Source organism: Temnothorax americanus, unplaced genomic scaffold (genome assembly GCF_048541705.1).
Source record: "Temnothorax americanus isolate GAGA-0224 unplaced genomic scaffold, ASM4854170v1 Scaffold11, whole genome shotgun sequence".
Classification (NCBI taxonomy): domain Eukaryota; kingdom Metazoa; phylum Arthropoda; class Insecta; order Hymenoptera; family Formicidae; genus Temnothorax; species Temnothorax americanus.
Window position 1 is genome coordinate 2,579,357 of NW_027509242.1, and position 23,397 is coordinate 2,602,753.

General features: G+C 39.5%; 1 protein-coding gene and 1 pseudogene across 2 annotated transcripts in view; both read right to left on the reverse strand.

The window, feature by feature from the left end:
• The window catches only part of LOC143908376 (uncharacterized), a 244,935-nt gene that overhangs the window by 115,635 nt on the left and 105,903 nt on the right, over positions 1 to 23,397 (reverse strand). The window lies entirely within an intron of this gene.
• On the reverse strand, positions 2,052 to 22,145 carry LOC143905756 (uncharacterized; annotated as a pseudogene).

The following is a 23,397-nucleotide window of genomic DNA, read 5'->3' on the forward strand; positions in this document are numbered from 1 at the left end:
CGCTGTCGCATGCGATATCTCATGTAACATGGCGATATATGTTGATATATTTTGAATAAGACCATGTTATCATTTTTAGGTCAAGCGCTGACGTTCGTTTCCATACAGAAACATATATAGGGTTGATTTTGTACGAAAAAAAATATGAAACACAATACAAGGCAAAATCTTGTATCTTTCTGGCTAAGAGTTTATGTAATTCGGTGATCTTAATCCGATAATTGTTAAGTTTAAAAGCGTCTGTAACATGGACGTTGACGACGAGAAGAAAGTTACGGAGAGGGAGCAAAGGTATGCGAACGTATCGCGAAGAAGAAGAAGAGAGCTTGCGATAAAATAGGGCAAAGTAGAGTATAAGGTCACGGAAGATCTTTGTGTTTTTATTACACTTTGTTGTCGTTAATTTAACTTCGCGAAAGTTTCACATTACTCCGCTGTAATAAAATATCGTTATTGGGATTGGAAGTGCTCTTTGTGTTTTCATTCTATTAGCTCACGCTAATAAACGTTTGCTACGAAAGATATCGTAATTATCCAAAAGGACATTTTATCTTCAACTGAATGGACCCTTCTGTAAGCGTATTGTTGACAGAAAAACAGTGAATTTGAATAAAACATAGGGTTAATTTTATGTGTCTCAAAAATCAGATTAAAAAAATCAAAATTTCTTTAAAACCAACTTGTCGCAAAAATCCTAAGTTTAAATTAGCTTCGAAGATAATTTGGAAATAAAGTTAATATAAAATATTCAAATTAAAGTTAATATATCACGAATAAAAGCGAAGCAAAATAAAAGAAAAACCAATTTCACACTATGCAATTGAAATATATCTTTATATTCTGCTTTCGTAATCAAGCGTTGCGCAAATAAGCTTGATTACGAAAGAGCGAGTGGTATCAAATCAAATACATCAAAACTTCAAATTTGGCAGCGTCCGTGGCAGTTGACTTATCGAAAAAACGCTCGAAATAAACTCCATTCGACGAGGCAAGCGGAATTCGTCTCAGCGGGAAAAACACGGAGAAGATCAGGATTTGTCAGCATTATCACGAAAGTACGAGGAGCAAACGAAGAAAAGGAGAAAATCGAACAAAGGTAGAAAGAAAATTTATTGAGCGAGGTAAATCTAATCCGAAAGTCGCAATTTGTTTTGCCAGCTTAGACTTTAATTGACTTTTTTCGAAGGAATGTTATATAACGCGAATACGTAACAAAAAGTTCAGTCCAGTTTCATTACCGACGACGGACGACGAAAGATATTAGTTCAGACGAAAGTATTTAGTGACCACTTTTTAGAATTTCCCATATGATAAATTGCACTTCTTGCGTACTGATAATCGTAAAAATAATTGTTAATAACAACAAATTATGTAAAAACATATTTGTCTCGTTTCACTGAACTGTAATAAATTTTGTTCGCTCAATAATCACACGAAAAATATACAGATATATTTTTAACACCTTTTGATAACCTGATTTCGTTTAAACATTCAGATTATCGGACTATTTATTTTACAAATGATAGAACAAAAAGCTCTTTAGCGCCAATATAAACAAAATTCCATTTAATCGAGCGCACGTTGAATTTACGTTGAAAAATATTAGAAACACAGTGCAAGCAGCAACTAAGTTCGACAGTCAGCTGGCATTAGCAATGGCAGGAGGAGGAGAGTAATTAAAACGAATTGAGATAGCATGGTCATTATCGCATACTGGCAATCAGTTATAGCAATCGAAACGAATGTGATGCATAAGAGAACATCTAGATCAGCAGAGAACATTGAATCAGCTCTTATCTAATATATCGCAGCAATCAAATCAATCGTATTGCCACAAGTGTCAAAAATATCACAGCCACACCAAGAATTCATAGCAAGAGTTATCGTATTTCCTATTATGTTAATGCAACTAGAAATATTGATAATAACGGACAGCTTGGCTACAAGACTAGCAAGGTCAGAGATCGAAACGAAAATAGTAAAAAAATAAATAAATAAATAAATAAATAAAATATAAAAAGATGACGAGATCGGCAGTCGAGTTTCCCTCCTTAGAAATCAGCTATCGTTACCTGAGATATCGGAATCGGAGCCTGGCGTGGGGCTAGCGTCCACACTGTGCCTAGATCCTTGGCAGCATTCGCTGCACTTGCTGCACATCGTCCCCGGCAATAAAATCGACGTGAACGTCCCTTAGCGCACTTATCTTCGTTCGTCGGCGGTTTCGTTTGTCGGCGTTTATCGTGCGTGACCGCCGTCGTTCTGCGTGAAAAAGGGCCAATCCGGGAAAAACCGTCGCCGATTATCGAGCGTCGACTATCGCGCGCAAACGGACGGTTTTAACCGTGGAATCCGATCTCACCGACGCCGACGATTCACGATTCCCATCGCAAAAGCCGCGAGCGTTGACTGCAAAGGAATTTCCTACTTGAGCTCCTCCGGTCGTCTAGCGACAGATCGGCCTAATTTAATAATTCAACGTGTAAAAGTCAATATTTCTTTTGATAATTTTACCGAAACGATACCGCGGTTGAACTGACGCGACTTAAAGACCCGATCAGCGAAACTAAAGATTCAGCATAATTATGTCTTATAAATAAAAAGCTTGGTGATGCTGTTTTTAAATAATATATTTTCCTTAACAATAATTAGATTTTATTGCAGGAACTCTCCTTTGTTTCTCGTATCTAATAATATATATTTCGCGTTAGATTCGCGGATGCAAGTAATCACGACGTGATAATAACTCGGGCGCGAGAGTTGAATTATTAAATAAATGTTCGCAGTCCAACCTAAAACCTAATAACGACCATTAACGACCGTGCTATTGCATTGGAACATCAGCTTGCAAATATAAATGCATGATATTTTACAACCTCCGTCTCACTCCTCTGATTGAATCCAGCGAAAGTGAAACGCGCGGCCCACGGTTTTCGCGTCTATTATACCCTAATGAATGAGCGTACGAGCACTCGTCATAAACTAGACGAACTGCTGCATTTGCGGAGAAGCTCTCCTGGTGTGGAATGACTACTGAAAGCACAGTTGATTACCTAGACGGAGATTCGCGCGTGTGCGTAGACTTTATAGTCCGCGTACGCGGAAACACTATGGTTCCGGACAAAAGCGTAATTCGAACGGTGGCGAAATTGGAGCAATGGGAAAACACCGCGGAAGAATACGCTTGCGGTTGCATCGAAGAAAGAAAATACTCGAATCTGTTCGCGAATGACATTGAAAACTCGCGGGGAAAACGCCTATCGAGAACTCGCTGCTATTATATCAGTCGAATTCGAATAATTGATAGATATTATCAATTTTCAATGGTTCGTCGGTAACCGATGGAGAGTTAGAGCCGATACAGATCGGATGTCGATTGGATTGCCAATGATGGTCGACAGTATGAAACATTTAGTGGCGGCCATTACGCTTGCCACTGATGATCGTTATCAATGCCCGACCCTGTTACTCGCAAGACTAACGTCTTTCGTTTATTATTTCCAATATTATGTCACGAATATACAATATGTACATAAAACAGTATCCAAATCATATGTATTTTTTGGACTTTGTATTTATTAGGAAACAATCGAGAAATATGTTATTAGTGTTTTGCAATTTTAAAGCTTATAAAATAATCCAAATAAAATAAATCCTATTTGCGTTTCGTTGTTATTGATGCCATCATGCGTTACTCCTTTGGGCATTTCAAAATGTTTGATTGTACGCAAAATGGATTTAAATTTACGAAAAAATCTTTCCGTTTTTCCAACGCATCCATTTGTTTATCGTAACAAACGTGATTGATTTCGTACGTTATAATAAAAGCTTTAATAAGCGTTAAAATAATGATATAATTTAGATTTAGATGATTTATAAATAGTCCATCGCTGAAGTTAACCTAAAGTGAGCTATAAAACGTATAACGATCAAGCGTGGAGAGACAAAAGCCGTAATAGGTAATAAATGACGGACGTCAGTAGTTACGGACGATAAGTGTCAGACGGAACAAAATAGTGATAGAAAATAATCTTCAGTCATAGAATAAAAAACAAATAAAAAAGAATATCTGTATTATATATATATATATATATATATATATATATATTAATTGTCAATTATTAGCAGACATAAAAAGTCATTCGTAATAATTATTATATAAATATTAACAGGAAGGATACTATCAGTAACTGTCCAAGGGCTTTGGAGAAGAAACGTAATTTTTCGTAAAACGTTCTCGAGCTCCGAGAACGTTTAAAACAAGAAGCAGCTTTGCGCGAAGCAAAGTAAAGGTCAGATATTAAAAGCATCCGTTGTTGTCGACGGAAAGAATTTAATTCCCTCGCCAGTTGCCGACGGGATTACTTCCGCCATGCTGCGCCGCAGATTTTATCATTAAATTATCATTACAACGCGTTCATTAGCCCGATCAAGCGCATTTGGCGTGGGATACATTGTTCGAGAACTCATCCCCCGGGAAACTCTTTTCACATTTTAGTTAACAACTGAACGCGGAATTCCAGCGCACAAGGTATCTTTATCGACACTCACTATCAATCGGAACCTGAATGAAATCGTCGAAAAAAGATTTTCCCTTCTTTTTTAACATCAGAACCGTCTATCCCAACGTTTTGATCAACGAGGCACGGCACTTTCGTCTCTTCCCGTTTAACTTTTAAACAGAAGAAAAACAGAGGCTACGATTGTAAATCAATCGCCACAAAGCTGTGCCAACAGAATTTCGTAGAACATATATGTATATAATATTTTTTACGGTGAAAGAACCGATTAAACGTTTTTTTATCAACGAGGAAAAAAATTCTGTCGAATGACATATCGCGTCGGCGTGACAACTCGCAGAACGTCGCGCGTTTATCTCACACGCAATCGGCGGCCACCAAAAGGTCCAACAAGTCGCGGACGTTCGCGGGTGCGAGACCGACGACCGATCGCGACGTATCGCCGAATAAATGATACGCGTATACGCGATTACGCATCAGCGCCGCGGGCGAGGGCGGATAACTGAAGCGACGGAGGAGTCGCTCGCGCGCAACATCGGTCACTGGGGCGAAGGTGTATTCGTGCGGCCGCGGTATGGGCGACCGAGGTGCGCGTGCATGCGCGTGCACACGCATCATCTCGAGGGCGTCCCGACACCCCATCTCGCCCGGCTGCTCTCGCCCCCGCTCCCGATCTTCCCCGCGCATACCGCGGGGATTATTTTCCATTTTGAATGATCGATTCTGGCGCGCGCGGTGATACGCCGATCGATAACGCTCTTCTCGGGTTTCCGCGCGTTTTCAAACCGCGCGGGCGTTCGGCGACGCGGCTCGGAATCGATTGCGATCGCTTTGATCGATACGCGAAAGGAGAATCGCCGTAGTGGCGCGATGCAGAAGCGACGACGATATAATTATGACGAGCAGGGCACGCGAGCGAAAAGACGCTTTGCGACGAGACGCGGGAAAATGACGCGGGTGTAATTTGATTAATCGACGCTCGTTACCGCCGGTAGAGATACCACCGGTAGCGTCATTATTACAAATACGCGTAGAAGAGAAGGGAGAAGATTTGAAAATTTTAGGGCACGCTTGAATAATGTAGATGATTTACATGACATATATTCTGCACTGGGATAAGAAATACTTAATGTTCCTAGCATTTTTTTCTTTAAACAATAATTTTCCGTACTTTCGAAAAAGAGCAAAAACAATTGGAAGTAAAAAGTTTTCAATAAACGTTTAATTAGCTAACCACTTCCTAATCCGCAAACGATCTCAAACGATGGAACTTTCATGCTCATTAATGCAATGCGTGCGCATTATTTTCTTAATGTCTTTTCTTCTTAATTATTTCCCTATCGTGATAATAAAAGCATAAAATCAAGACGATTTCGTTGCTAACTAAATATGAAATATAACCGCGCAAAGAAGATGGCTTCAATCAAAAATCGACAGCAGACATTTTATATCCATGTGATAATACAAGTTAAAGAGAGAAAGCCTGTATTTAGTTATCGTAGGGTTGCTCTTTGAACACGTAATTGCACGAAATCGCAATCTATTTTACATTCGCCGTGTCATTTTGCATGGGTCACCTAAACGCGACGGATATTTTGAAGCGTTTTGCCGCTGGCGATCATGTTTACAGTGAAAACAGTTCAAAGAAATAAGTCGGGAGTTGCGATGACGACGTCACGACAGCGAGCACAAGGTTTATCCGCCCCAACCTCATCCCGCAATTTCTTTCTCAATCCCATGTCATTTCGCTTTAAATCTTCTTAGATCTTATTTCTATCGTCTCATACACTCTCCGTTTGAGCCGGCGAATTTTTCACGTATCCCGGGGACTACGAAGACTGTATACATCAGCTGTTTTTCATTTGCGAAAAATATTATCGACAAATTTATTCAATAGCAACACAGCAACGCGTATCGTCTGAGAAAATACGTAAAGAGAATTTTATAACTTTCCTTTCTCATTTTGAAAAAGCCACGAATGTTTATTTAAGAAATTTTAAATAACGTCTAGTAAAGAAAAGAAAATATAAACTCTAAATATATAAAAAATTAACAGATTAAATAAAGAGAAAATGGAAATAGATAAATTATTCTCATACTGAGGTATACCTTCTCAGCTGCTTGAAAGTCTAGAGTAGTGTATGCGACTATGAAGCCTCATCTACAATGTGTTCTTTGCTTTCTGTTTTCTGCTCTTACCTCTTTGCGACTATCTCGTATTTCGCAATTCCGTCGCGTAATGCGATGTTTTTTGTTCTCTGTCGCCCAAGATAAAAATTGACGAACTTCAGAAGAGACAAGAAACATCACATTACGCGACGGAATTGCGAAATACGAGAGAGTCGCAAAGAGGTAAGAGCAGAAAACAGGAAGCAAAGAACACATTGTAGATCAGGCTTTAGCGTGTGCGTGCTAAAAGAAAGAGAAAGAAAAAAAAAGAGAAAACACGCTCGAAAATAAAACGACGCGTTGGATGGATGCGACGTCAATACATCTCCGGGACGAAGGAACTTCCTGGGATATACCCGGCTCCGTCTATTAGAGCCCGCAAATGGCCGGACTTAAAAATAAAATCTCCTTTAAATTATCGCCGTCGCCGGCACATCCCTGTTGTCCGTGGGGTATTTTTAATTATCATGCACGCTCTGCGCGTGGATCTATCGACTTTACGCCCGAATAGGCGTGATAAATAGCCCGCGTGTATTCGGGCTATGTATATTCGCGACACAGCTCGTAACAGTTTTTTTTTTTTACGAGACGGGCGTCTCGTCCAGGTATCGTTCGCGGTTCCTCGTTCGTAAAAACAGACCACCGATTCACGTCTCGCCCTAAAGACGCACGCGTTTCCTGTCGAAGATTTCCGGTCGATACCTCTTAAAGTCGCCCACGTTTTCATTCCCTTCCGTCATTTGGTTCAATGGCTTATTCCATGTCGCAATGTATCCGCGCCAGCTCTGTCACCGCAATACCTGATTTTATGAAATTCCGCGAGATCGGCGAAAGTATTTCATAAACGGCACACGCAGATATGTATCCCTAATATCATCGAATCGGTCAGGCACGATCGCTGTGTATCGATCGATCTGATGTCGTGCTACCTCGAGTACTGAATTATTCATGTAAACTCACTTTGTAAAAGCTCTTGTGTAAAAACAGAGATGTTAGGAATATTACCTGTGCGCGTGAGAAATCCGGAAATGGAATTTGCATCTTAATTGGTAGGTGTAACGCACGACATTGTAATTTGCTAAAGTCCGCGCGTTTCTAATATAATATCTAATGTAATATCTAAATAATAACAAGCAACGAATTTCGCATAAGAGCTTCATCACATTCCTAATAGGATTATAAACCTTGTAATAAACATTGCTCATCGATATATGTAATCCTTTTTGCACACGTGCCCGAACGCCTCAATCATGCCGTTTGCATTTTGCCGTTCGTATCGGGAGAGTGATCTGCCAGAGCTGAGACATAATTTTATTCCGCAGATGAATGTTACGTCAATCGTGTCGCCTTCTTTTTAGACCTGTTGCGATCCTTTCCATCTTTGACGTTCAGTAACTCCATAAATATCGTTCCTAACATTTATAAATGTCGCGGAGGGTTCTCTCTTATATATCGTTACACGATCAGCAGATCCTTTTGAGCAATAGAAATTATTTCAATAATCGTCAATGAATAATGTTGCTCGGATATATTTCGAATTCGCTGAATATTCCTGAATATTTCACCGCTTTGATTCACGCTGATATAAGCGTCTATTAAATTTGCTGAAAATCATTTTTGACATACCCCGCGTATGTGTATGCGGAAGCTAGGTCAAGTGGACGTGCGCAGTTACGCCACCTCAAATTGAACGTAATTCGGTTGCTGGAATCTGGACATCCGCACGCCACAGGGAGCGTTCTCTCCCCGAACGAGGGACGAAATTCGTCTTGAAATTGGGTTAAGCGTGCACCCATACGTGTGTTCCCAGCCGATGTCTCTCTCAGCCGCGTTTAATCACGATTATTATTGACCGTTTTACCATAGCGCAAACAACAAATTGTATTTATGGTGCTCTAGATAAATTCTCGCGAAGAAGACACGGTTAAAAATAGCCGCCGCGCATTTTTCAATCGCGCGATTATATCACAAGAAGCTTTCTAGTTGCATAAATTTTTACGAAATAGATATTTGCGCTTTAAAAATTATATTGACGCTACAGTTACCTATATAGTTTATATTTTCGCAAAAATATTTAAACAAAATAAGTTTGCAATTCGGTATCTCGTTAACCTTTACAGAAAAGAAGCATTGTTAGACATTTTCTTTAAAAATGATATCGGTGAACGTGTGTTCCTTGTAACGATTCTGCAATTATTAATGGTTCCATTCTTGCTTTTCACGTCGCCTCTAAGCAAGTGAAATCTCCTCAGGCGAAAGGAAAGATATAAAAAGATGACGTAGAAAATAAACTGAAAGACAGCCAAATAAGAATCGAAGTACCTGCTTACAGCATTATATGAAAGAAGATTACTCGAGCATTTTCCAATTGATAAAAGTTGCATAACAAAGCTAAGTATTCTGCAAAAATCTCCATCGTACTCCTTATTTATGTTAACACAAAAAAAAATCTTTTTCATCCAATATGCGCACGTGATTTTGGTTTCTTACATTTATGCGAGTCTTTTTAACGTCTCTACTATAGGTATAGAAAAATGTAGAGAACAAGTGTCAAAGTAAAACTACGATATTGCTAAAGAAAAATAAAGTGAGGCGTAAGTCTGACGAAATAAATTGAAGAAGGCGGCGGTAAATCGATATGTTCGGGACAATATCGAGAAACACGGAAGACTTTCAGTTTTGCGTCAGCTACTGGAGATCTATGACTTCGGTTATTTGAAAAGTTCTAAGTTGTTAAATTTCAAGCCTTTTTCAAAATATTTTAACGTTATGATTGTAAATGCAAACCTTTAATTTTTTTAATTTCGTTCCATTAAAAGTATAAGTAAATTTAGAGAGAATTCATATTTCTATAAAAGTTTTCAAAAGTAATATAATTTGTTTTATTAGTGCAAAAATTAAATTGCTGTTTAATAAGCTTAATGACTTAATAAAATCGCAAAAAGTTTTAGCCAATTCCGTTGGACGCACCAGTGCGCACTCAGTGCACATTAAAGCCGTTGTACACTGATTTTAATCTCTAATATTTAAAGTAAAATGCAAATATTTCGACTGATTAAATGTCCAATACATATTTTACCAAACAGTACAATAAAGATTAAACGTACACTTTACGTTGATTTGTGTACGACGGCTTTAACGTGCATTGAGTGCGCATTGGTGCGTCCAACCGAATTTGCTTTTTTAATTTTTGCTTCGATGATAAATTGATCGTTCTACGGCAAACGAAGTCCTGCGTTTCTTTCTTTTTTATTTAAACATAAATTACAGAATAAAGTACTGAAAGAAATGACGCGCCAATAGACTGCGAGGAAAAAAAAGAAGGTTCAAGAGCAGCGGAACGCAATTAGAAAGAGGAGAATTCTTTCTCTCTGTCTAGTTATACGATCGCGCAATGAGGCGTAGCTGAGTTATTTCTTAAGTGGCGATTAACTAAGAACTCGCTGAAGAAACAGATAACTACGTCAGCATTTTCACGGGTCGATGACCTTCGGGGCTGCTGCTTTAACTACGCAGTTTAAGAAGAAAAAGGAATTGGGAAAACGATTTTACTCCCGAGAATAATAACAATTCGTTACGTTGGTTTCGCACAATGAGATTATTTGTAAAGCAAACTGTTCAAGCAAAATGGTATCGATTTCAAATACTGATAATTTATCTGTACCGATAATAAGTAAAAGTATTGTCAAAAGTATCTTATCGTTTTATTAATTTCAAGACTATTTTAAAGCGTTCAGCGGAGTGTATGATAACATAGAGACCTTACAGGAAGAATGTTGAAAATTTACAAGGGACATGTGCGGGGATATTAACATTTTTCTACTAAAATGTCAAGTTAAAATGTATAATGAAACTTTAGAGGCAAGCCGTGCCAAAAGGTTAAATAAAGTTTCTATAAAACATACGTCCGGAAAATGCTCCCCTTCGTGTTATTCCACGATGTCGAGACGAGTCTATATTGGCACGCTCAAACACAGTTCACAAAGTGACCCTTTGCCAAGAAGCTGTTTTACACATGAAGATTTACTCAACGATGACTGCAATGAGCCGATAAATGGAGAATGTATTTTTAGTAATGTGCCCGTAGACACACGTAACAACGTTATTTTCGTGACAGTTAATATTTTCATAAACAACGCTAAAAATATTTTTCCATTAATCCTCATAGTCCTGCCATCATTTTTCGAATATTTTAAAGCGCGCTATTTGACGCTGGCAATTTGCTTTACAATTGACACACAAATTCTTTCGTGCCTGAAAATAATTTCGAAACTCGTAGAGTAGATGTCTATGAGAATTTTATTCAATCCCGAGAAACAAAGAATCTGTCCTTTCAATTTGTTGTTGTTTCTAGTGCAAATAATGCTTCACCGACGCTATGTTAGAATAATCTTCCATCGTTTCAATGAGAGGAGGGATCGATCGCTCAAAAGTACACACATACACCATGAAGAGGTTGAACCATTTCTCGCGTTAGCATATCAGCCAGGAAAGAGAGCGACGCGACGTATTAATCGCATAGAACTGCGCAATGTGGTTGCTAAACTTCGGAACTTCGGATACACATCATCGCGCCCGTGAGAGGCCGGTTAACGAGGCAACACACTCAGCGCAACTGCCGATATCGACAACTCTAAATCCGCTGTGAAATTCCGAAGTGCTCGAGACGTTTTCCCTCCCCAAGGCAGTCATGAGACGGCGTTTCAAGCTCCTCCAATCACCACGACGTATCGTACGGAAGATCGGAAAGCGCCTCCCAAGTTTGCTCCAATAGAGTGTGTACTGGTCAGCTCAGGGTTTCCGTTCCGTTCAGCGGATACCCGTCGATCTCTCGGCCCTCGAACGAGAAAATGGTCTTAAGCTCGACGACGATCACTCTTTGCCCTTTTATCTCTCGCTTCTACTCCACGTAAACGGATCACATGAAGGCGTTCGCCATTTCGCTATCGCAATGTGAAATTTAAAGGCTAGAGGCAATTACGACTTTCATTATCTCACTAAACTTCGAGTATCTGCTAACACAAGTAAATCATTATTATTAAAATCTAACGGTCTTTGAAGAACTCACCTGCCCGTTCGCATTTCTACAAATTTTAGTGAAGTAATCGCGGTCTTTAAAACTAGAAAGCTGAATATTTTTCAAAATAAAACTTCTGAGAGTCTTCCAAAATTATTTAACGAGTTACAATGATGATATTCTGAAGATCTATGACAAATCCGCAAAGGAAAGATTAATTTCTGCTAAAGTTTGTTAAAATAACGGGGTCGCGTATAACTGCTACGTTGTAGTAACATCCAACAAAGTGGGCATCGTTTTGCATTAATGAGGAACACGCAGTTCGCATTGAGAGATGTACAAGAAGGAATATAGATGCACCCCGGGTAAGCGAGAGCCACTACCGTGACATAAGTTTTCCGTGCAGAATCTCTCGTAACAAGTTGGACAATTATTCACGCTTGCGTTATTGATACTTGCATATACGCGTATCACATATAAATGTATGACATGGCTTTATCGACATTGGTATTAATTTTCATTGTATTGTAAAGCCTGCAAATTCTAATATGTTCGTGGAAATAATGACAGTAATCCTGGAATGTACGTGTGAATAAAACCAATTGAACGGTCCGATTTTCTTTATCGTAATTATTACGCTTTGTATGAACGAATTGCATAAACATCTCAGAGAAATATCGCGATTAATGGAATGCTTCACGGAGTACTCGTGGATGATTCACTAACGATACGCGCGACGCTACCGTAAGATTTATTGCGAACGGTGCACAAAGGAATAGAACGAACGCTATCAGGAGTGTATCAGACGTCGCGATCTCCGAACGCGAACACTTGAAGTATTCTCGCGCGAGATGTTTAGAAAAATCACGCTTCACTCCCCGTTGCTTCTCAAGAGAGCTCTGAGGAATTTGAGGGCATTCCTTTCTTGACGAGTGATTCAGACGATGCGAGCGACATCGGAGTCGCGACGCGACAAGTAAAAGCGGAGGGAATGCCCGTCGAGGACGAGGAGAACGAGATCGGCGGAGAAGCGACGATTGCACTGAATGAGCTCTCCGAGGAATCGCGGCTGCGTTTGACGAGCGGAGACACTACCCAGCTTGGTGAACCATCACCCGGAGTAAGGGATACTCTCGCAGTGATAATTTTCGCGCTCGTATTGGCGCCGACGTCACCGCTGTGAATTACGCGCGGGCGCGTCGCGCTATCTACAACACGCTCCGGGGCCTGGGTAATTGGAGACGAGGCTTTCGAGCTTAACTTCGTTGCTGCCTGCTCCAGTCTCTCTTCCTCGTTTTCTTCGGGATTCGGGCGTTCCTTTCTCTCTCGCTCTCTATCTCTCTACGTGGTAACGAGATCTCGGAATTAACCCGTCCACCGTGAAACGACCAACTAAAGAGGATCTCCTCTCTTTCGTCTCTTTTCGTCTCTCCCTTTCCGCTTTTTTTACCCGTTCCGTCTAATACCTCACAACTTAAGTACGCTTCGCTTACTATCGCGTGCGGATCGCCACACCGCGGATAGTTTATCCTTCCGGTGCATTCTAAGACCGTACGTCTGATGATGAGCGAAGAGATAAAAGCGAGATAGTTGTAAAACACGAGCACATAAAATAAATTATTTCAATACTTAAAACTGATTTTGTTTTGTCATGTGTAAATGCTTTAAAAAAAAAAACATGTCTTTTTGTAACAGAATTTTAAGCTGTGCATGGTCGGTTATCATACTGTATTTTTATGCTTCTCTCTCTGTAATACTATAGGCAAAGCACAGAACGTTTTTAATTGGTTCGATATCCGAATTTGTGTGCGTGTTATTGCAAAATATTGGAGTATTCTCGCGAAGCAATTATTTTATATCTCGAGTATGCTAAAATGTTTTGAAAAATGGGTCAAACAAAAAAAACGCGAACGCATTGCTTTTTGTGATATTAGCGAAAAATTATCGAACAGTTAGCGCGAGCCGTGCAGGTCGACACACAATTAGGCAATCAGATTTGCGTCAGCTACGCGTCACGCGTTAATTATTTTGCGATTCAGTGTCATTGTTAATAATTCTTCATGTATTTATTGTTGTGTATAATGAAGCGAGAAAAATACAACATCGACATGTTTATTAAAGATCTTTTCCTTAACGTTCAATTGTAACAATATTCATTACCAATTATCAATTATCAATTAATATATTAATCGCGAATTTGAATTACGTAATTATAGTGGCGATATCCGCGTGATATAACTTAACATTTAATATGTAAATTTTAATTCTTTAACTCTTCAATTATCTTTAATTCATTAATTTTTCTTGCTTAGCACGAAATTGCATACAAGAAGATAATTGAACGCTAACAATAAAAAAAAATCAACACTTTTTATACTGTATTGGATCTCGCCGTAATAGCTGAATTAACTAACTTTAGTTGGTTCGCTCTTCTCAGACTATAAACCACGTTATAATCTATAAAGGACAGAAGGGCGTGTAAAGAGCCAAAGAACAAAGTTATAGCGGTTTAGCTACCTATAAGTGACGTTAACTCGCTTACAATCAACTATAATCAAACCATCATTCAGACAGTACATGTTATTATCTTACGGTGATCATACGGTCACTTGCTGTGCCAAAAATTTATTTTTCTACTGTAATATTTTAATTTTCGTTATTTTTTCAAATTTTATAAATCAATTTTAACAGTTTTGTGAACAACTGGTTTCAAACGTATGACATTACTATCGAGATGCAGAACACGTTATTAGATTAGACATGGAACATTGGAATATATAGAATTCAGAGCCGAATGCGAAAGAAAAAGAAGCAAAACTGTGAGAACAAAACGAAACTACTCCATTCCGTTTACTGTCCACTCCGTTCCATTTCTTAGCAGTGTTACCGTTTCTCTTCTTTGTTTTCTTAGCGTCGTGGCCCTTGACGGGCCTACTTTAAGAGATCGTTAACGTATAGTAAGTGCAATAAATGAAATAAAAGAAGAGACAATGGTCGAGGAAGTAACGGCGGAAAAAATTGCGAGAGCAGTACAATTTTACAATGTACTAAAAAGACATGTAATTGCAACAACAATAATAAAGACTGCTTGTAAAAAAATAGTTATCTTTATATACTATGTATATATAATTTTTAATCAGGAATAATGGAGATCAATTAAAACAGAATGCTCTGACCTTTCAAGATTAATTCATTTCACTTAACTGAAAATACGAATAATGTGCAATATATATAACGTGATAATATTGTGAAAACATATCTCAATTTGGGGCAATTACCATATTAAATATGTGTTAATGATACTTTATAAAGTCGCGATTTCTATATAAGTACATAATGCCTGTCTGCAGCAAAAAATAAAACGACTCTGGAAAATGCGAGTCATTTTCTATGTAATCACGGGACATCATACGTTTTCCCCTTTTCGTCCCTCGACGCATTTATCACGAGGAACGAGGCGCCTCGTTCGTCGGGGCTCGGGTGGGGTATTCTCTATGAAATTAAAGCGGCCCGGGAGAGATGAGCGCGACAGTAATTACGGAGCGGTTTATTTCCCCTCCACCCCTTCTGAGTTTTAGCACGAAGCGAGCCTTTTATAATGTGGAATTTCCATGGCCGACGACAAGTTTACACGCGCGACTCCGCCTTCCCCATTCATCGCGACAATCACAGAAGAGATGTTGTCGGCGCGGCGGTGACGACATGTCTTACAACGAAAAGTGACAGTTCTGGACGAAGCATTCATTGGATACAAGTTGCAATGTGGTGGAACGACGTAGGAAGGAAAGAATGTACAGGATACAATTTGTATCACCCGCGGCGAACGCGAGAAACTTGACACATGCGTTATAATGCAACGCGATAATTATGTTAGCCGAGAGCTCACGTGCGGTCAACGTGTGTCAGGAGTTTAGCTGCAGTTACGTAATTACGTTTACGCGGAGCGTTAAAGAGATTCAAGTTAAACAATACCGAAGTAAGTTACGAAAATACACTTCTCCTAGGACGATAGTTGTACATCACTCGTGTCGACAGGGCTGGTTTGATCGCGAACTTCCGGCTCCATCAGGTCGGTAACAAAGTTGATGTATCGTTGAACTTTCTGCACACTGGCGAGAACATTGCGCGCCCACGGCGTCATTTCGTATCTCGCGACCATACCGTGTGTGCACGATGTACATGATAATATATCACAAGAAAGTACTACTTACAATATATTACATAATGATGAGAAGGAACGTCGAATATTCTAAACGCGTTATATCTTATTTTAAAACGTGCAGCGTTTTAGAATCGCTGTTACGCGTTCAATGTTGAATAAAACTCGCGCTCTGATACTCTAGATACTCTAGATTAAAGTTAATTGTTGAATTAAATGGGGTCATTAGTTATTATTCTGAGAAAAATGTTCTTGTTAGTAAATTGGCGTATATTGGATACACGTAATAGATTCGCAGAAGCTCCGTGTCCCGATCTTCGGCGCGTGGATTTTCGTCGTCGAATCGGGGCAATAAATTAGCGATGGGACAAAGGGTCGTATCAACGGGGAATCGAGGGCAATCCAGATAAGCGTCGATCCCTGGTCCCGCGGCTGCTTTGAGGGCATGACCGACGTTTTATGGACGGTGGGTAATATCTAGCCGTGATTATTGACTCGAGGCGATCCCGCTGACACGATGCTCTCACGGCTGGCTAATTGGCAATTAATAATCCGGCATAACTACTCCCTGCAAAATACGGCAGCCTGTCCTCATTAACCCTTTACCTAATCAACCAATCAAATCAGCTCTAGATGCTTTTACTTTCATGTAACGATTCATACGTTTTAACACTCATCAGACCGCGTTCCCTAAGTGTCGTGCCTGGATATTCGCACGATAAAAACGGTATTTTTATCAATTAATTTAGAACTTCGTATAGTATGATATTTATATCTTGCAAAAAAAAGGGTGAAAAATATATCGAACGAAATTTGCTAAAGTATAATAGCGACAAAGAGTTCAGAGTTCTTGATCTACTATCAGTAAAAAACGACCCTTAACTCCGATCTGCTCCTGCATCGGCGTTGTCTCTTCTTTGTTAGACGGATAGACAGAGTAGCGACGAGCACTTTTAGAGCGTGAACGTGTAAACGAGCGGTTATTCCACTTCCCCGCGAATACATTGACGGGTCAAGGGCAATCGCAAAACGATGCACCCCTCTGCAGGGTTTATTTTTATTCCTGAGGTAGATAGAGAGAAATACGAGGTATTACAAAACTGACGGAAAGCGGATGTATATCGTGCTTCGTAAAAATCGAAGTCGATTTTCATCGATCAAAACGTTGAGAGAGACAGAGAGAGAGAGAGAGAGAAAATTAAATGTTATATTTTCTTTAAAATTTAATATTCAAACAAATCTAAACCTCATATTATTAAAATTTTGTTAAAGAGCAAATTGAACGAAAAATGTTTAATCATTTATTTACATCCCCAAAGTCCAATTTAACGAAAACTGAACGCGTATCTTATTTAAACAATTTAAATTTAGTAAATAAGTAATTATAGTCTGTAAAGATATTCACGTTACGTATAGTAAGGGAGATTGGATGATTAGCGATCGATCTAAATTTACTCGTGCAAGTCTCCGTTCGATTAACTATTGCGGTAGCTTATCGGGGTCAGTTATAAAGCCTTTTTTGCTACATGATCGCCCTACGTTCCACCTTTCATAAGAACCGATCATAATGCTGCGAATTTGCAGCAAAAAGCGTCGCTCGATCGCTGGCCGAGTATCTGATCATCGAAGCAGAGTTGAAAAGTACACCTTTATGAAATTAACATCCCATTTTCAGAATTCCCGTACAATTGATAGAACCCTGGCATTTCCCCAAAGAGTTCCTCTGTTACGTTTTGAAAAAAGCTCTAGCGATTAAAAAGTATAAAGTCCGCTAATATGAGCTAACGAAATTCACATTGTCGTTGTACAAAAATTCGTAATAACTTTTTGTTTCAAAATCAGACTAAAAATTCTTCAATATATCCAGGAAATATCAAAATTCTGAAAAAAATTAATTCGTGGAAGTTTAAAAAAAAATTTCCACTCAATAATTAAAAAAATTATCTCTTCCGTTTTTGCTCTCTTATTGTTTCAAGTTATTAATTGCTAAAATCTTTTTTAACACGTGTTAGAAACTCTTTGAAATTCATTTTAGATATAAAGAGCCAGAATCTGTCTATCAATTCATATCAAAATTTAAAAAATGAAATGCCAACTTCACAGCTGTAAAAAGTACTAAAGTTCTATAATTCATGAGTCAACTTCGTCTCGAACTGCTCGTCTCAAAATATTTGCATGATAATTTTGCAAAAAAGGAGCGCGAGAAAAGTTTTCAAGAAATGTGCCAAGCGTATACATTTTTGCGATAGCAACTCGGAACGGTATAAATTTTTACTGCAAAAAGTCCTTAAACATAGATTCATTGCTCTACAGTCAAACAAAATATTTCTTTAAATAAAGAATATATATGTAACACAACGTGATATCGTTCTTCATTCTGTTGTTTAAAATAAATCATGTATAGAGTTATGCAAGGGCATATATTAATAACATTTACTAAAAGCTAACATCAGATTTATAAAAGCACAGATGGTAGAATAAAAATGTCTCATTGTTTAAAAGTATAAAAAATTATTGAGAGTGAATCAATAGAAATAACGACCAATAGAAATACTGTGCAATGTTTAAATTTCTTTGTAATTAGCCCCCCCAACAAAAGATATAAGATTTTAATCCCACTTTTTAATCATAGTTCCACAACTTCTCGTTTCACGAGAAACCGAAATGGGAACGCAAAAATCATAAGTCGACGAGCAATTTTGCATTCAAAGCAGAATCCTGATGCAAGAGCTACGATCGTTCCTGGTTTGCTTGTCCGCCTCGGTAATCCATCGTCTTTTTTAAAACGCGGTCACCTCGATTATTCAACGGGTAATTAAATTAACACAATTAACTGGGGCGTAGAGACGAGCCAGCGTTCGCTGGGTCCATGTCCTCTTGCGTGAAAACGCCTCCGACGGGTCAAGGACGCTCGGCGGAATCGAGAGTTAAAAGGAAAAGGAAAAAAAAGCGAAAGAGAGAGAGAGAGAGACAGAGAGAAAGAAAAAAAGAGGGGAAAAAAAGAAAGAAAAAAGAAGAGCCGAGGTACTCGGGGCGAGTTTTAAAAATTCATGCGTGACTTGCCGCGTTGTCTCGAACGCATGTTTCCTAGCTGGCGAAAGCTGGGTGCGATCTGCTCGCGTCCGCACACGCCAATTTCCTGCGTGTACTCAAGCCATTTCCGTCGCGGACGACGTCATTAAGGAAATTGGCAGGCTAGTTCGCGATTTTATGGACGAGCCGCGACTTCCGCCGCGACGACGGGAGAGTACACGGAAACTGACACTGATAACGCGTCTCCCCCGATAGAAGCCCGTGTCGAATCTTCGTAGTCATCTGTCGCTATTATAGACCAACTGTTGCACACCATCTTGGTTCGTGTAATCGCGCGGCGCGGGCGTCCGCAGCCTTCTGGATGATTTGTGACGCAATTAGTAGATACTATCCTCAATCAGCCTTTAATAAGACACATTTTCTCTATAGATTACGTTAGCGTTAACTTCGTACATTACAACGTTGTATAATATCACGTAAAAAGATGAGTGTGAGAAACGAGGAGATAAGATCGGATAAAGGTAATCTTGCAAAAGTTTTGATCAAAGCTCGTCACCCGGTTGAAATAAATCTTCTTAACTCTTTGCCTTGTCGCTCCCTTCTTTCGGTGATCTATATATCTTTGCACGCAGGGCGTGGAAAGATACTTGCAATATTGCCGATCGAGAGACAAATGTTTTAACTTGAAGTTAGACAAGGCTTTAGATATATATAGCAATTGAAATAAAAGGGCAGAAAATGAGAGCGTTAAAGAAACAAAGTGCGCAGGAAACTCATTGAGACAAGAACGTGATATAATAGAGCGCGTTATCGGAAGGGGGGACAACGGGCTGAATAGTATAACCAGTGGAAGACGGAGCAACGGGTTAAAAACCTGTTTTTAAGTGACCACATATCGTCAAATCGCGCGCCTTCAATGTACGTGTGCAGCATCAACGGTTGAGGCCACCGCGAAGCGCTTAAGAGTCATTTGTTAACTCCTTAACAGCAACGCAATTTCGAGCTCAAGCATGAAAAATCATTACGACGAGTTAATTGAATGTTAATTATCAATTATCTGTTTTATTTCCATTGTTGACGCGATCAATTTCACGTGATAATTATTGTTTAACCGTAAGAAGAGTCATAAAAAGAGCATAGAAAGCTCAAGATATTGTAAGAAAGATAAATATTTTGCCGAAATAAAAAAAAATAGCATTTTGTAATAATCATTCATAGATAAGTGTTTGACGGATTTATTATAAATTCCTACACAATAAAAAGGAAGAATTAAAATAAGGAAGCAATTATTAACAGATCATAAATTTTAGATAGAGTCGCTAACTATAAAAGTTCATAAAGTAATCTGTTCTATAAACTATTGGTATGTATGATCGATAATTCAAAGTTTCTGTTAGCCCGAAACTAATATATTTAAAGAATATAAGGATGTGTGTAAGCTCGCGTCTTTCTCGTAAAATAGTTGCCAGGCATACATTGTCTGGTATATTGCATTTCCTGATCGTCAATATTTAAAGACGCAGGTAAAAAAGAAGCAGCGCACCTACAAGATTTCACAGAAATCCCCATCCTAAAATCATCCGCGCTTATTCCCCGCACTCTCGTAAAAGGACACCATTCGTGAATTATCAATGGTCATAATATCCAGCGTGTCCGCATTTTATGCCTGTTCTATAGCGCCCGTCTGATCATCCGATCATTGAAAGAAATCACGTAAAAACGTTCCGCAGTTAGATGCCAAACGATCCTGGCTGATGGCGGAATTCTGCTTCGATCTCTCTCTCTCTCTCTCTCTCTCTCTCTCTCTCTCTCTCTCTCTCTCTCTCTCTCTCTCTCTCTCTCTCTCACCGGTAATAGATATGAAATAAAAAGATTACGCGAGCAGATGTTCGAGAAAATGGGCAACCAGCAATTCCTTATCGAGATCGGTCACGGGAAAAAACTTATTAACGAAATATCTTCTCTCATTAACAAAATGAGGAGAGCGTGCTTGTCAAAACCTGTTTTAATAATTACCGGCGATTTTAAAAGAGATATAAGACTGTCGATAGTTGATAGTAATCCTAATCGCTGATAATCATAATAAAATTATAACCCCAAGTTTTTTAGTATAGGTTGTCATTGACGAGTTATCTCGAGAATTAAGAATTTGCAAATCTTCTTTCAATAGTAAACAAAATTTTTCTCTAACGCAGTAACGCAAGATTAAAGATTTGTTAATGATTGGAATATCCAATGATCTTCGTCCATTATAAGAGATCTTAATTTAACGACTCAAAACTTCAAGTATAGATGAATTAGATCGAGTAAATTATTCTAATCTCCGGATAATCATGACCGAACATCCGTCAACCCTTCCTAGACGTAAGGGTCTTTCCGCTAAGTCAACCGACGCTCATAATCGGAAGTATAAGCAGCCAACGTAGGATTATAAACGTTCATTAATATTAATTATCATCAAAATCACTGCAATTCTCAGATTATTGTGATCGTTCGTAAAATATCGCTCGTTGACTTTTTACTCCATGTATGTAGTCATCAAATCTCGCACTCGGAACTTCTCGACATCAGCCCTGACAATACTACAACCCTCGTGAAAAATCACGAGTTGCTCGCTCGCGTTTCGCTCTCGTAAACCAGACGTACCGTTGCGCTGTCGCATATACACACTTCACAGCAGCAACGATGGATAACGAAATCTCGCGCGCACACACCGAACGCCGCAGTCGTCGTCGTCGTCGTCGCCGTGACGTCGCGACGGCCGGCGTCGTCGTCGTCGTCGTCGTTGGTCGTAAAGCCGCGACTCTCGACGTCCGACGCAACGGCGCGTCGTCACTCGCGCGGATGTCGCGCACTCCCCTGATGCCAGGCGCGTTTATCCTGATGCTGGCGTCAGAGAGGATATCGGAAACAGACCCGGCGCGATGCGGCTTGCGGTGCGGTTACGTCGCGACGTTACGCCAACGCCGAAGCCGACTCGGCGTCCGCGTGCACACTGACATCGCCGTTGCTCCGAAGCCGCCTCCTCCTGCTGCGATACCCGCCCCCTCTCTCTCTCTCTCTCTTTCGCACTCTACGCGCGCAGTCCTCCTACTTACATCCTCCACCCGTTCCCACCGCATCTCCTGCTCTCCGCTGTTCCCCCTCCCCCCTGCCCACATCGCTCCCTCTTCCACGCTCTCCGTCCCTTTCCGTCCCAACGGGTCCCGCCACCCTTCCGCCACCCACTCCCGTATACTCTCGCCATCAAGTTCTATATATACTATATCACTCCTTTCTTGCTTCTCGCTCCGCTCCATGTGGACTTCCGTAGCACTCTCCTTTCCTCCCTTTACGCTCTCTTTCTCCGTCCACGCCGTCGGATTATACGTATCAGCTCGCTCCGTCGTTCTTGGATCTCATCTGGAGAACCACCTACGTTTCTCGCTCCGTTTTTCTCCTTCGCTCCCTTCTCGCTTGCGTTATCAAAGTTTTGTCTCCGAGAGCCTTCGTGTCCCCAGCTGCCTCTTTCCGGTTTGTCGAAATTTATTCTCACCCACTTGCATTCCTCCCTTGCTTTATCCCACCGCGGTCTACTTCTGCACTTAGCATTTTCCTATCTGTTAACGCGTCTATTGCTTCGTCTGTCTCGCTATCTTCCTTATTTCCCCATCCATAATTTTGCGTTTCGACGCATTATCTCGTTGGTTATCTCACACAAAGGGAGAAAAATCATTTTCTTCAAGAGCAAATTTGATCTTAATTAATTATTATAATCAACATGTTCTTTTCATTATATTTAATTATTATAATCAACGCTTATTTTACTCAACTTAATGCAAATCTCATAATGCGCGACTTTTCGTCCTATTCCATATTTTTTACTCTCAAAAGATAATCAAGAATTAAAACTGTATTAACTAGAGTTCAAAATTATTTTTAAAATTGTTCAAACTATTGAGAAATCGTTTTTCAAGTTAAATGATATCAAAATGAACGGGTTAATATTCAAGTAATATAACAATGACAGCGTTAAAAGTTCGCGGAATTTCGTGATCGTTACTAACTGCCGTATTCATGGAACTACAAATACGTAATTAACATGCAAACTTGGAAAAATATATTTATGCTATTGTATGCTAATCGTAGAGAGGGATGTGACAGTAATTCGAGATATATCGTTGCATTAAAACGCGATCAAGCGTATATAAACCAGGGTATTAAAAAATCAGTCCGTCTGCAGACTTCCAAATCAGATGCAAATAAAAGCTCTCGTTAAAATTAGTGGACCGCGTCCAAGTATAATCAATAAAATATAATTAATCTTACGGATCGATTTATGCAACGTTTACGATATCTGTTAAATAAAATTTTCATTTTAGAGTACCTCACGTTGCTGACTCTCGACAGCAAATAAATTAAAAATAAACTGAAAAGTTTATACTGCGGACTTCATCTCATTACCGTTAAAAAGTAAAGATTCGTATAAGCTTTTCCAGCTGCGATGTCTTGCTGGAATG